The sequence below is a fragment of the Platalea leucorodia genome, assembly GCF_965183815.1.
Source record: "Platalea leucorodia genome assembly, chromosome: 3".
NCBI lineage: Eukaryota > Metazoa > Chordata > Aves > Pelecaniformes > Threskiornithidae > Platalea > Platalea leucorodia.
In genome coordinates, this window is record NC_138825.1 from 60,961,049 (window position 1) to 60,974,197 (window position 13,149).

The following is a 13,149-nucleotide window of genomic DNA, read 5'->3' on the forward strand; positions in this document are numbered from 1 at the left end:
TCTCGCTCCAGCCTAAGCTATCTGCAGCCTTAAGCACATTTTCTATGCTTATTGATCTGATCTACATGCTTTCTTTTGGAGTCCCTCCAGTGCCTCAGCTGCCATTTTTTATCATTGCCTCCCAGGGCTGCCCAGCTCCACACTGTGCAGTATAAGAGAGGGGAATTTCAGAAACCCATTTTATCATTCTCCAATACTTCCTGAAAGGAACAAAGAAAACAATTTTTTTTTGGTCAATAACTGTAATCAGTTAATAAGTATAAAAACATCAGTGGCTTACTGGCAGATAGCAGCTATATGTGGAGGCGATATCTGTACTTCAAGTTATTTGTGAAAGAGCATTTTTTGAGCGTTATCTGCTAACTGGCAATTTTGGGGCATGCTTAAGTGCCATTTAGATACAGGGAGAACTCTAAAATGAGGAATGTAAAATGGCTGTCAGGAGTGAAATGCTAAAGAAAGGAGAGAAGGCAGGGTGACTGCACAGTGGTCCTGGTCAAAATCACTTAAGACTCCTCAGCTTTACTCAGATGTTTAAGCTGGTTTGAATGTTCTAGCTAATTTATGCCATGGCAGTTTAGTTTTTCTCTCTTCAGCTCAGCACCTCTCTCACACTTTTCCTAACGATCAGTGGGTTAGAGAAGTTGTCACCTGAGTAGAGGTTGACGGGGTTGGGTGTGTTCAGCTTGGAGACGAGAAGGCTCAAGGCCATCTAGTCATGGTTTTCCAGTACAAAAATGGTGGTTATGGAGAAGGAGGTGGAAGCACTCTTTCTGCAAGCATGCACCGTGACAGGACAAGAGGCAATGGCCACAAGTTGCTTCAGGGGAGATGCTCCTGGATGTAAGGGGCATTTTCACTGTGGGATCGATTAAACATTGGAATAGGCTGCCCAGGGAAGTGGTGGAATTTCCCACACTGGAAATACTCGAGATACGACTTGTGTAACGCTAATCTGAGGGCCTGCTTTCAACAAGAGGCTGGGCTGATCTCCACGGGTCTCTTGCAACTTAGATAATTCTGCAGTTCTGTATTTCCTTGTGTCCTCAGCTATCTTCTGTGCAATGATCAGTCATCCCTACCACCTGTCCCAGGTCTTCTCAGTATCGTACCGCTTGTGCTGTGGCAGGTCCTGTGATACTCGGTCATGCTAGAGGGATAGACATCTGTCTTCTCACTTGGAGACGTGCGAATAGCCTCGGGCAGTACCAGTGCTGAGGGGACTTGCCAGGTTCCAGCTGGTGGGAGTAGACATGCATGTGGGGTTCGTGACAGCCAGGTCGTGCCTTGGAAAAATGTCAGTGCACAGGAGAACACTAAACAATAACATGGCAAATCTCTGCAGATGTGAAGCAACTCTAGATCTTTATGTTTGTTTTTATATAAATAAATAGTACAGAGCCAGCCCATGAGCTTAGTACTGGCCTATGCTAACAAGCAACACCAAGGCATGTTTTGGGGATAACATCTACCAGGCTCTGTTTCAGGTAAGGAATTTGGATGTAACCAAACTGTTGGGGGGGGGGGGGAGGGAAGGAGGTGAGGAGCGTTTAGACATATGGAGCTGATGCCAGGTGGTCTCAGCACCAGGGAACAGTCTCTGGTTCTTACTGTTTAATAGTAGAGGTGTAGCCTAACCACCCAGTCCCTAAGCCTGACCACAGCATCGTCTTTCACTAGTGCTTGGTTCAATACAAGGTCAAATTCTAGGATTAAAAATCTTGTTCCAGGTCACATTAATGAAGACTAGATGTATAATTAAAAAGAAAAAAATCTAACCGAACCAGAACAAAACCCCTTGGATTCCTAGGAGGAAAATGCTGCAGTCTGGGGCAAATTGCACAAAGAAAATGTCGTGGCTGCACAATACAAGGGCTGCTGCAGCTAGACCTCAAACTCCAGCAGCTCAGTCTTCAAGCCTGTGGAAGTAAACCAAAAAAGCCAACATCCTAGTGAAGTTTCGGCAAGATGAATTTGAGGTAGCAAGTGTTTCTCTGTTTTAGATGGAGAAGCTAAGGAAAAAAAAGAGAGAGAAGTTTGTAAAATGTCTGACAGCTACTGAGGCTCGGCCAGTCAGGGAAGCAGCGGACTTCCCCTGGAGCTTGTTTTTCTTTTTATCCTTGGATGAACTAGCGTGCAGTATATTATGCTGCCTGAATGTAGGGGTTTGTCACGGTTAGCGCCGGGGGCTGTCCCCGAAACGTAGGAAGGCGACGGGCGTGAATGGAGCACGCGGTGGTCGGTGGGGCTCGAGCCCGCTCTTCGGGAAACCTGTTGCTGCTCCTCTCAGCCTGGCCGGCCAAAGCCGCGCAGGAAAGGAGGTGGGTCTTTGATCTCTTTGTTGTAGCTGCTCCCTGGGAATTTGCTGAAATCAATGCCCTGTTTTCCTGAAGAAATGAATGGCTATGCCTAACTAGCTTTGTGAAGCGCCGGGGAATTCACCGCTTCTGTTTATTGACAGCTGAAAAGGAGCACATGGTGCTGAATGGGTCCTCCTGGGGAAACAAAACAGAGCAGAGTTAGACTTAGTTGAACGCAGGGGCATTTGGAAAAGTCTGCCGAAGGAGGATGGCATGGTTCCTGCCACCTCTTACTAGCATAGCCTGACTTTTTACTAAAAATGCCATTTTAAATAAGGTAAGGATTGTTTTGATTTCCCATACATAGTGCGATTATGAAATGTTTGCATTTTTGTTCTTGAGTGCAAAAACAATGTTTGAATTGTATTCTGTCATGGGAAAAACTTAAGTGACTCTTGTGCTGTTTCTAGCCTCTGTGTATGTTCATTTGTTCTTTATCTAACGGTGATTAATGAATGTGAAAAGTAATAGGAAATAATTTGGTGTTTGGGTCTTGCAGTCAGGTCCTGAACATCAGTCATTTACATAGGCTATTATATGCAGTTCTTTATGTCTTTGAGAATCAGCCGAATTGCATCAGATGATTTCTTGACTGGTACAAATCGCTGCGTTAATACTTAGGCAAAAGGCAGTGACTAACAAGCGGGCCTGTCTGGCAGAAAATCTGGGAATCTTAAAGCCCTTGAAATGTAAAGATATATTTCCAAACCTCTGTTTCTATGCATAGACTCAAGGCAAGAGATGGACTTACCACTACACTTGCTGGTTTTAGATGTACAGGTTTTTTGTAAAGATGGCAAAGAATAGCAAGAGGAGGATGATAATGAAGAAGTAGTATTTTCTTCATGCAAGTCCAGAACAGTTTATCAGACGAAAGGAATTTGGTGTGTAATTCATATGTAAATTTTCTACTGAAAACAGGAGAACAAATCACCAGAATCTCTATATTAGTTTCTGTGGTGACTGAAGGAAAAGGTTTCTGAGCTCAAGTAGCTACAACTTTCAGGTGTGGCCAACTTATGACTGCAGGAAAACAAGTTAAGTAATGTAATTTCTTCCTTTGTCAGTTTAAGTGTAAGGGCAAACTCCAAACGGAATAATTGCTGTTGTGCGAGTAGGAATTGCTGGTTTTGTGTTGCAAACCTGCCTCAAAGTGTCTGTATGCAGTTGTTTGAAAATTCTTGAGTAATCCCCTCGTTTCGGGGGAAGTGCTTGGGAATTTTCACGTTTTATCAGAGTAGTTTGTGTTCCTCAGTCTAGTATTTTTGCTTTGGGTGACTTTGAGCTAGTGACCGTACTAGTTTTGTCTCATTTTGCTCTTCTCTGCAGCAGATAACTTAGCTGTTTTTCTTGGAAGCATTGGGGTTCCATATGCAAATATGCCTTCTTTAGAATACTTTGCGATCCTGAAAATTACATGAAAATACATTGCTTAACTGCAGAGAGGCAGCATGGTTGCTTGTGATGTCCTTTAAATTTCCAAGATTTTCAGAGGGAAAAGCAAAAAAAGCAAATGCATTTATGATTTTGACAGGGATAAAAACATTGAGCTCAAGCAGGCTGATATTGATGTTTGTGAGCTCTATTGTCATTATTGTTATCCAAATGTGTCAAAGAGTGTTTTTTGACCTCACTTATGTGTATTTATACATGATAGACATTGGAAGCTGCTGAAATTTAAAGCTAATTTAAAATTAACATTTATGTTGGAAAGGAGGTATATTTGTAGGTCATTTTAATGCTGTAGTCTAGATGTGTCATGAAAATGTTGACCAGTGAGGGTTTCTGGAGACTTGTAATGGTGTAAATAGAAAAGAATTAGGGTTGTGGAAAGCTCAGTCGATCAGAGCTATTCTAGTTAGTGTAATGGAGAAGAAAGCAGATGATTCATGTGTGACACGGAAGATGGCATTTGTTCTGTTACTTGGGCGATAAGGCAAGGCAGAGTGTGTTATATTTAACTGTCTGGACTTTTCAGGCAGCGGTGTGTAGGGAAGTACATGGGGATGTTTTGGCAAGACAGTTGTCCCTTTGCTCCTTCTAACATCAAGGATCTTTATAAAATATGAATATTGTTGTGACCTATTGGCAATGTTGAAGTGGAAGGAGTATGAAATAATTTATTTCCCACTGACAGAGTAAGATACATAAAATACAAAAGTGGGATATGTGATCATACACAGCTCTAAGTAAATATGCATGTTAAATGACCAGGGTTATACAAATACATATATGAGGAATGGTGGATTTCCCCAAGGTGATGCCTTTACCATCTGTTGATCTTGTTCCTTGAGCTAGGAAAGTATGAAAACTGGAACAAATTCTTCGCAATTTTGCTTTGCAAGTTTGCTTCTTAGATTCTAGTAAGAGAGACTACTGTTATTTTTATTTTTGTGACTTTCTGAAGTAGTCTAAAGAAACTACAAATTAATCAGAAACAAATCTGGAAAAAGTGTTTGCATTTTATTTAATCTGAAATTGAGGTGACTGTCAACAAGACAATAAATAGGGCTTTATGGATATACATTATAACCTGAGTTTAGAGTGCTTTATCTGCAGAAAAAATCTGCAGTTTTTTCTAAACCCACAAGCTTTTGCAACTTTCAGATGTAATTCTCCGATAATACTCTACAATCACGTACTTTGTAATTCTCTATTTTAGAGAACTAGACTTAAGGCTGTCCTTACACCTGAAGAGAATAGTTATTGTAAGGGAAATGTACTATACTTCTGCCTAATCTGTTGCTGCCAATTTTATTATCCTTTCTTAATCAGTCTGTTAAAGAAGCTCAGGTGGACATAATTTCTTTAGTACAGTATCAGTCAAGACATTAGATAATTGTCTTGTGGTTCCCATTGAAAGTCTTTAGAGCAGAAAAAAGAAGTGTATGTTAGATCTCAGGAAAAAGGGAACAAGTAAACGGAAACACAGATACGACACTTGCACGTGTGAGTATTTTTTTCACAGAAATACATTTTTGTGTCTGTTCAGCAGCAGAGCTTCCCAATGTCTATGGGTTTTTTTAGAGAAATCACTTCATGCCTTAAAAGAGGAGAATAATTTAACAGGATCATAAAGGCTAAGGATGAGAGTCTCCTACCCGTTTTGTTCCCAGAGAAGCTGGGAATCAAGCATCCTTTTCATGGTGGAAATTAGGCAAGTAATAACAGAAGTTGTTGGCTATGTCCTCTGTTATGAAGGTGATGCATAGTAAGAGCTAAAGCTGTTCTGCTAAGCTGTTAATGACCCTTCATTTACAAAACCCAATGCTTTTAAAAGAAGACTCCTACATTTCAGCATTTTAAATATATGCTTTAGGATTCATTAGTAAAAAAAGAAATGGATTTTTTTGTTGTTCTCTTGGGTGAATTGGAATACCTGTAGGAGGTTTGGACAGTTCACTGAGAAAGTTAACCAATTTTCCAGTTTTATTCAGACTTAGTTTCCACTGAATGTAATATGGATTGGAGTGTTCTTTCAGGATTGGCCCTCCAGGGTCTCAGCCCCCATCAGTCCTAAGTGTCCGTGTATTCGCTTCTCCACACGGACTTCCTTCTTTTGTAACATGGCTACTCGCACACCAGTAGAGCCGAGTGAATGGACTTCTGCCTGCAGAAGTGGATTCCATGGTTTTTACACTGCGCTTTTACTCCCAGTAGCTGTAGCTTGCTTCATTTAGTTGTAACTACCTCTAAAGACCTCAAGTTCTCCAGCTGCAGGATGAGCACAGCATCTCTTTGCTCTGTCATGCCAGGCTTCTTCATTTCGTCCTACAGTAAACTCGTATTTCCTTCTCCAAAGCGTGTCCACCTGCCTGGTTCTTTCTACCCGTAAGCAGCTGGAAATATATCCCAGCCGCTAGTGTCTTTGCTGGGAAAGTTCCTGCAAGTCCGTGTTGAAAGTTGTGTCGCAAGTGGAAGAGCAAGAACCGATTTGGGCTGGTTTCCGAAGGAGAGGTTGCTTTTGTCACCGAGCCCTCCACCAGTCTCCTCCAGACGACATCTGGACCTGGTGGCCAGTAACAACCAAGTTCAGTGAAGGAAAGAGAGACCCAATCTAAGGTTCCCTTTTAAGGGAATGTTGGAAGGGTTGGAAATACTTCAACTAATTAATACTAAGCATTAGTCATTAGCATTGCTGCACTTCATTTATCAGAATTGAAACCATGGTGTTGACCTGCCATGAATAAAATTGTCGACTGTATTAATTCACTTGATATGGCATGTGTGGCTGTGTGCATGTGTATTTATATGTACATACATTTCAGAAGGCATACGTGCTTGTTTTTTTTTTTTTTCTGGAACAAAGACAGAAGATTCTGTTGTCTGTGTGAAATTACAACAGTAGCATTGGTGTTATCTGCTAAAAGGTCTGACAGTAAGATAAATCAACCAGCCTGCCAAAAATCTCCCCAAAGGAAAAGTGCTCAAGACCAATTAAAGCTACTTCTGCTGTGGGAGGTAAAACTTCTGCTGTGGGAGGTGTAGATTAGGGGGGTCCAAAATGTGGCCCAGGAGCCACACGGTGCTTATGAGTAGTTTGAGTATGACTCCCTTGATGGCTGTCTGTATTTCTGTGGACAGGGGGATTTTAGTTTTGCTGTCCAGTATGGAAGCAGGTGCAGTTTGGGCAGTGCTAGTGAAGACCTAAAGCAAGAAGGTGTCACAGCCAGGAGCCGCAGCCTTGCACCAGGACCCGGCTGCTGCTGACTGCTGCGGGGAGATGAGCAGAGTTTGGCTCTCAGGAAGCTTTTGCTGGGCATTAGGACCAGGCTACGCTAACTGAAGGTGTTTCTCATAAAAAATGGCAGTTGTTTCTGTGAATTTGCTGTTAACCTCCTTCCTCGTTTCTGGATCTAATTTTATATGACTTCATGCCAAGCCAGTGGAGGGAGGGGGGAGAGAAGGAAAAAAAAAAAAAAAAAACAAACCCTGAAAAATCCAACTGCATTTTTCAATTTGATGATTTGAAATGTATTCAGCTTTCAGCAATGAGAGAAGTCTCTTTGTTCATGCTGATTAGAAGCTATTACATGTACACTACGGGAAGTGACTTCACTTGAACAGTGCTCGTTATGTATACAGGTTCTGATAGCAACCAAACCCCGTGTGGTGTACCAGAAATGTGACACGTACATTTTAGTCCCAAGAATAACCAGAAAAAGATTTTTAAAATTAGATTTCAATCAATCAATCAATGCTTTGATCTCAAGTCATTTTTAGATGAATGAACCTACGAAGAACTTTGATAAACTGTTTGCTCAGACTGCAGAGCAAAGTTAAACTTGATAAACACACCTACATGCTTTCCCTGCTGTTTGGTTTTGTTTTTTTGTTTTTTTTTTTGTTTTTTATTTTTTCCCTCTAAGTTTGCAGGAAAGTCCTGTAAGCTACTGCCCTGTCAGGCATTCAAACAGTGAAGGTAACTTCTTTTTTTTCCCCTCCTAGCTGTGAAGTTTGTAAGATACAGCAGAGCACAGGTATCCTTCTGCTGCACAGGCTTCATGGGATCCTGCTAAAGCTGCTGTGTGCAGTCACATTGCCGAATTTCACATTGCCTGGCTGCGCTCCTTGAGGCTTCTCTAACTATTTTGCTTCTAAGATTTGCTAGAGAGAAGGAGCACGGTAGAAAGCCTCGTCGGGGTTGGTGGGAGGATGACTTTTTATGGGAGGCTGGTTAAATTCCTTCTGGCTGTGCCTATCATAGTACTTCACGGTCGCCAGGCAAAAAACTTACTGTTCCCAGATGTGCTCGACTGTCATCATGATTACTCCCGATTAGGAACTAATAATGAATCATAGTTGTTGTTATCATTTATATGTTTGTATAACAAATAGTTTTGGAGTTCTAAAGAGTTTACATACTTAAACTCGTGTCTGCCAGGAAAATACATGTGTGGTTTGTGTCAGAAGATTTCTTTACAGTCAGATAAGTGCTGAGTCTCCCTTCTAGAGGCATCCTTCCATAACAACAGCTGTGCTGGACAGGCTCATACCGCTGTGAGGCAGGAGTGGGTGCCTTGACGGATGATCTCCCACTGCTGGAGACCCGAGGATGTACCCTCCCTCCAGATCTTCTTTCATCTTGGGAATGAAGGCAGGGACACGGGGAGGATGGAGGCAAGGTGAGGGAAAGTGTCACTGCAGATCAGCGTCTGGGTCAGGATGCCTGAGGGCTGGGCTCACCTGCGATGCCGGGTCCCCGTTTTTAGGGAATTAGCTCGGCCTGCCAGTCTGACTGAACATACATGGTGGCAGTAAGGCATGTTTGCTGTTTTATTTCTCTGTTTCTGTCTCCAAATATAGTAAGTAATTTTTTAAGTTTTACATTTTAGTAGAATGAGGTCATGTTGCTATGAATATGTTTAAAGTTAAGAATGATTGCTGGAATGTTTGCAAACACCTACTGTTCTCCTCCCTGGGGAGAGGGGGCCCCAAAAGAGGTGTAGGCGTTCACTTGCAGGGTGGCGCTCACCCTTGCGCAGGACCAGGACTCCTCCTCCACCTCCACCAGCATCTCAGGGACCATCACCTGGTCCACTCGCCGGCAAGCCCGAGGATGGCAGTCAGCAGGGCAGCGCCTCCGTAGGGGAGCTGATGCTGCCCCAGCAGCGTGCCCCACAGCGTCTGTGCTGGTGCCACCAGGTAGAGACTGTGAGGCGTCAGGGTCTTCGTGTGTCAAAGACATGGGAACTCACTGCTTGAAATCTATCGAAATTTTTCCCCTCAAGCACTTAGGAGTAAATATCCTTTCATTTTTTTTTTCCCTTCTTTTTTTGGAAGGTGTTATTTTGGGTGCAGGGTTATGGAAAACCTGCTTCCCAGATAATACGCTGTGTGGTACGTGAATGTGCAAGTTTGCAGTCTTTGCTCAGGTGAGCAATTACGGTTGCAAAATCATCCTGGAGTGTGGTTTCCCGATTTATTTATTTATTCTTTTTTCTGTGCAGAGCTGAGCAGTTGTAACTCTCTGCTACTACAAGGTTTTGCTGTATAAGATAGAAGAGATACAAAGAGGAGACATTGAAGAAATGTTCATCTATTTTCGTGTTGGGCTAGAGAATCAGTTATTACAGTAAAAAAGTGAAAATCAGTCAGTAGAAAGTTTAGTGTGACAAAATATCAGAAGTTATTGGGATTTGAATAAAATTCTTATCTTCTGTATTCTGGTAATTTTAACAAGTTCTATTTTACTATACTGTAAATAGGATGAATTATTGATCAGTTAGGAGTTTCACTCCTTTGTAAATGCACTTTGCACATCAAATTTAGGACATGTAAAGGCTTATTTTGTAAACATTTTTTACAGAGAAAATGTGTGGCAGTGGCCCACAATAATGGGAAGATAACTTGGGATTAACTGTTTGCTAATTGAGTGCTTTGAATTTTTGCCAAATAAATTATATTGTGGAACAAAGTTTTCAAGCTTTTCCAGCAAGGAGTGCTGCAGAACAAACCACAGGGCAGGAAAACCCTGTGTACCTTTGCATAAGAAGAACCAAGACTCGCACACGGCACATGCAATGTATGTTAGAAAGTGTCCACAAGGTAGGTATGCAGCATTCCTCTACAGGAAAGCTGAATAAGGCTAATGGAGCAGTACAGTTTTACTCTGGGATAAATTATGTTGTTTGCTATGCAAATCTTATGATTGTAATTAGGCTAGGATTTGGATGGCTGTGTACACTGATCTTTGTTCCCTCTGCGCATGGGAGCTAATTCTAATGCTGCAAAACAGCACAGCAAATGTCGAGTGCTGCTCAGCCGGACGATCATTTCTCGCAGGACATCTTTGCTCGAAGTGGACATTTTAAAAGGCATGATTTACCTCTGCCTTTGCAAGACACGTAAATCATACTGCAGGCATCTTGTGGGCCACTGAAGTGTGCAGGTACCGTAAAGTCTCTCTTAGAAAGTAGAGGTTGGAGAAAAAGCAGGAGGGACTGCCTGATGGCACCTCGTTTTTAGCAAACTGTTTTTAAAAAGCGGTGTTCTGCCACTGGTTGGTTAAGGAGCTGGTGGTATGTTCGAGCTATCACGACAGTGATTACAGTTCCTAGTATGGCTATGTATAGCTCCCGTTATCTCTGCAGCCGGACTTTCTGTAACCGAAGCCTGTGGCTCCCTGCCCACGCTAATGAGCTCTCCCCGAGGCTGGGCTTGTGCCTGTGGGGGTGGCACGGTGCTCGGACAGTGCCGCTGTTTTGGAAACCGGAGTTTGTTTGTGCTCGAGTCCAGCTTGCCCGAGCCGCTGCACCAGCTTGGCCGCCGCTGGCTGCGGGAGCTCGTCCCGGTGCAGCGTGGCTGGCCCCAGAGCCGTCTGGAGGATGAGGCAAGCTGGCTGCTGAGGCTGCCAGGCCGTAGTCCGCAGCAAAGGAGAGCTGTCACCTAGACCTGGACTGAGGGGAAACACCAGCGCAGTGAGGACGGTACAGGTGAGCCACGCTCACAGCCCGTTCTCCTCCCTGGGAACGTGGCTGCCTGTGTTTCGGTCAGCCTGTGTGGTGGGAGTGCGTCCTGCAGGCAGCGGCTGTCATTTTTCCAGTGACCCAAAGAGCAGAGGAAAGCCATAGCTGCTGACCGTGCCTCCCGATGGCTGGGCAGAAGTGGGAGCGGATGCATTCTGGGGCTGGGGTACCAGGCTGGGGGCATACAGGAGACGTACCCTGCCCTTAGCCCGTCCAGCGGCGGTTCGCAGGGCCCGCGCACCTCGTCCGTGTGATAAGGTGGTGGCTGCACACCCGCAACCTGGTCGGAGTCTGCACCTGCACCCGTGCTGGGCTCTTCTGTACGCCTGCCTCCCCACTGCTGCGGTAGAGTTCAGCAAAGTAAAAATCTTACCAGCTACAGGATTTATTAGCTTGTGGAGTTTTATCTACAGATAGATAAAAAAGGCATTATTTGGAACTTTTTCAGAATCATTGCAAAGACACAGAGAAATAAGGAAGAAATACCCTCTAGGGGACAATATACCACTGCTGCTCTAAAGATACAGTAAATGACATGATCTGTTTTTTAACAGCTTGTAACTCCTGTGAATCTCATTTATTTCTTTTTGTTGTCTACTCATCTAAATAATAGCAAAGCAGAGAAACGGAGGCAAGTTTTACTTTTTCTTGCATGCTTGCACATTATCCAGTATTCCTGTAAACGTGTCCCAGCTGCCCACCCTGGGGCCTCCGCGGTGGGCACTGCCCTGGGGTGGCTGGAAGGTTTGCTCAGGAGCTCGGTAGTGATGAATCACAGAGGCATGGCACGGATTGATAAGGTCGTGTACTTTATGATTAGATACATCCTCCCTCTAACAGCGGTTCTTTGTCTCCATTTTGCTTTTGGTAATGTTTTTCGGCAGTTTGCATACAACGACTCTCCAAGCAGGAGCTGTTTGACTTGAGACAAAGTCGCTATTATTCTAGGTAAGCTCAGGAAGCCCTCATGATTTTGTTGCCCTCAGAAGACATAGATTGTTGGCAATTTATTTAAAAGCCAATTAAGTTAAATCACCAAGAAAATATTTTTTTCTTGCAGCCTAGCTGTAAAGGACTTTCAGGTACATAAAACTGTGTGTAACAAGAAAAAGCAGCTGTATTATATATTTTTTGTGCATTTTAAGTGATGGCTGTAGAGTGGCATGTTCTTTATCTGTAGCACTAGCAAAAAAAATAACGTATTTCAGCTATTCATAGTGCAGGTGTGCAGTCTGGGAGCCATGGCAAAAGAAAACTATTACACAGTCCCCACATTACTGAAAAATATGGGCTACTGCAGTGCCTGCAGCCTGACGAGCACGCAAGTCTACCTCCTCATTTAGAGCTGATGGAGAGCCCAAAGAACTCGGTAGGAACACTTCAAGCTTATTTGGGGAGATTTTGGACTAGACTCTTGAAGCGTGTAATTTAGTCAAGTGCCTACTTGTGTTTACAAACTGAAACCTTTTCGAGCTACCCTGAATATGGCATTTATGGTGCTACTGTCCTTTCTCAAAGACCATCTCCGATGTCTCTCCAGGCGGTCTCTCCTGAGCCCTTGCGCTTCTCTTGACCTCTCTTTGGCTACGAGCCCCTGTCTATGGTGAAGCCTCACCTCTCCTGCCCCAGTCTCTGCTACAGCGTCCTGTGGCTCCCTTGGACTCTCTCGGCTGTTCTGGCTCCCCTCCTCTGCTGCTTATTGTCGCTTACTGAATAGACTTGCTCAGCAGAGTTTTCAGAAGTAAAACAAAACGAGGTAGTCATGGATGACCGATATCAGCTTTTCCTTTTAACTCAGTCGTGAAGTGTCGTTGGCTCACTGGTTTGGTTTCTGCTGTCTATAAAAAGGTTTTGTGCAAGAAGTCCCCTTTTTCCCATCGCCCTGCCTGACACCAGTGCCAGGATGACCTTCTGCTGGAGCGTCTCATTGCTCAGTTGTGTCGCTGCTCCGTATGAGTTTCCCTGGCAACCAGCTTGAGCTACGCTGAACCAAAAATACCACACTGTGCTGGGGGAAAGTCCGTTTGCAGACGTGTATTTCTCATTAATGACTTCTCTGGATGGTTCGTGTGTTCGGCCTGCGGATGTCATTATTGTGAACCGATGACTGGGAGGTGCGACGTGCCCCTTTTGCTGTCTTCCACAGGCAGCACGGTCTATGAGAAGGCTGCCCTTGTGTGATTGTTCACTGAGTTGAGACTGTAAGAGCCATCGTACTCATTTTTCTGGGTACACCGAGGGTCTCGTCTTCTACTGAGAATGGTCTGTGCAGGCTCACAAAGTCACAGTGATCTTTCTTGGACTCCTCGGATCTCTGCAAG

General features: G+C 43.9%; 1 protein-coding gene across 1 annotated transcript in view; it reads left to right on the plus strand.

Annotated features, from left to right (window-relative positions):
* The window catches only part of PLAGL1 (PLAG1 like zinc finger 1), a 46,241-nt gene that overhangs the window by 20,874 nt on the left and 12,218 nt on the right, over positions 1–13,149 (plus strand). The window lies entirely within an intron of this gene.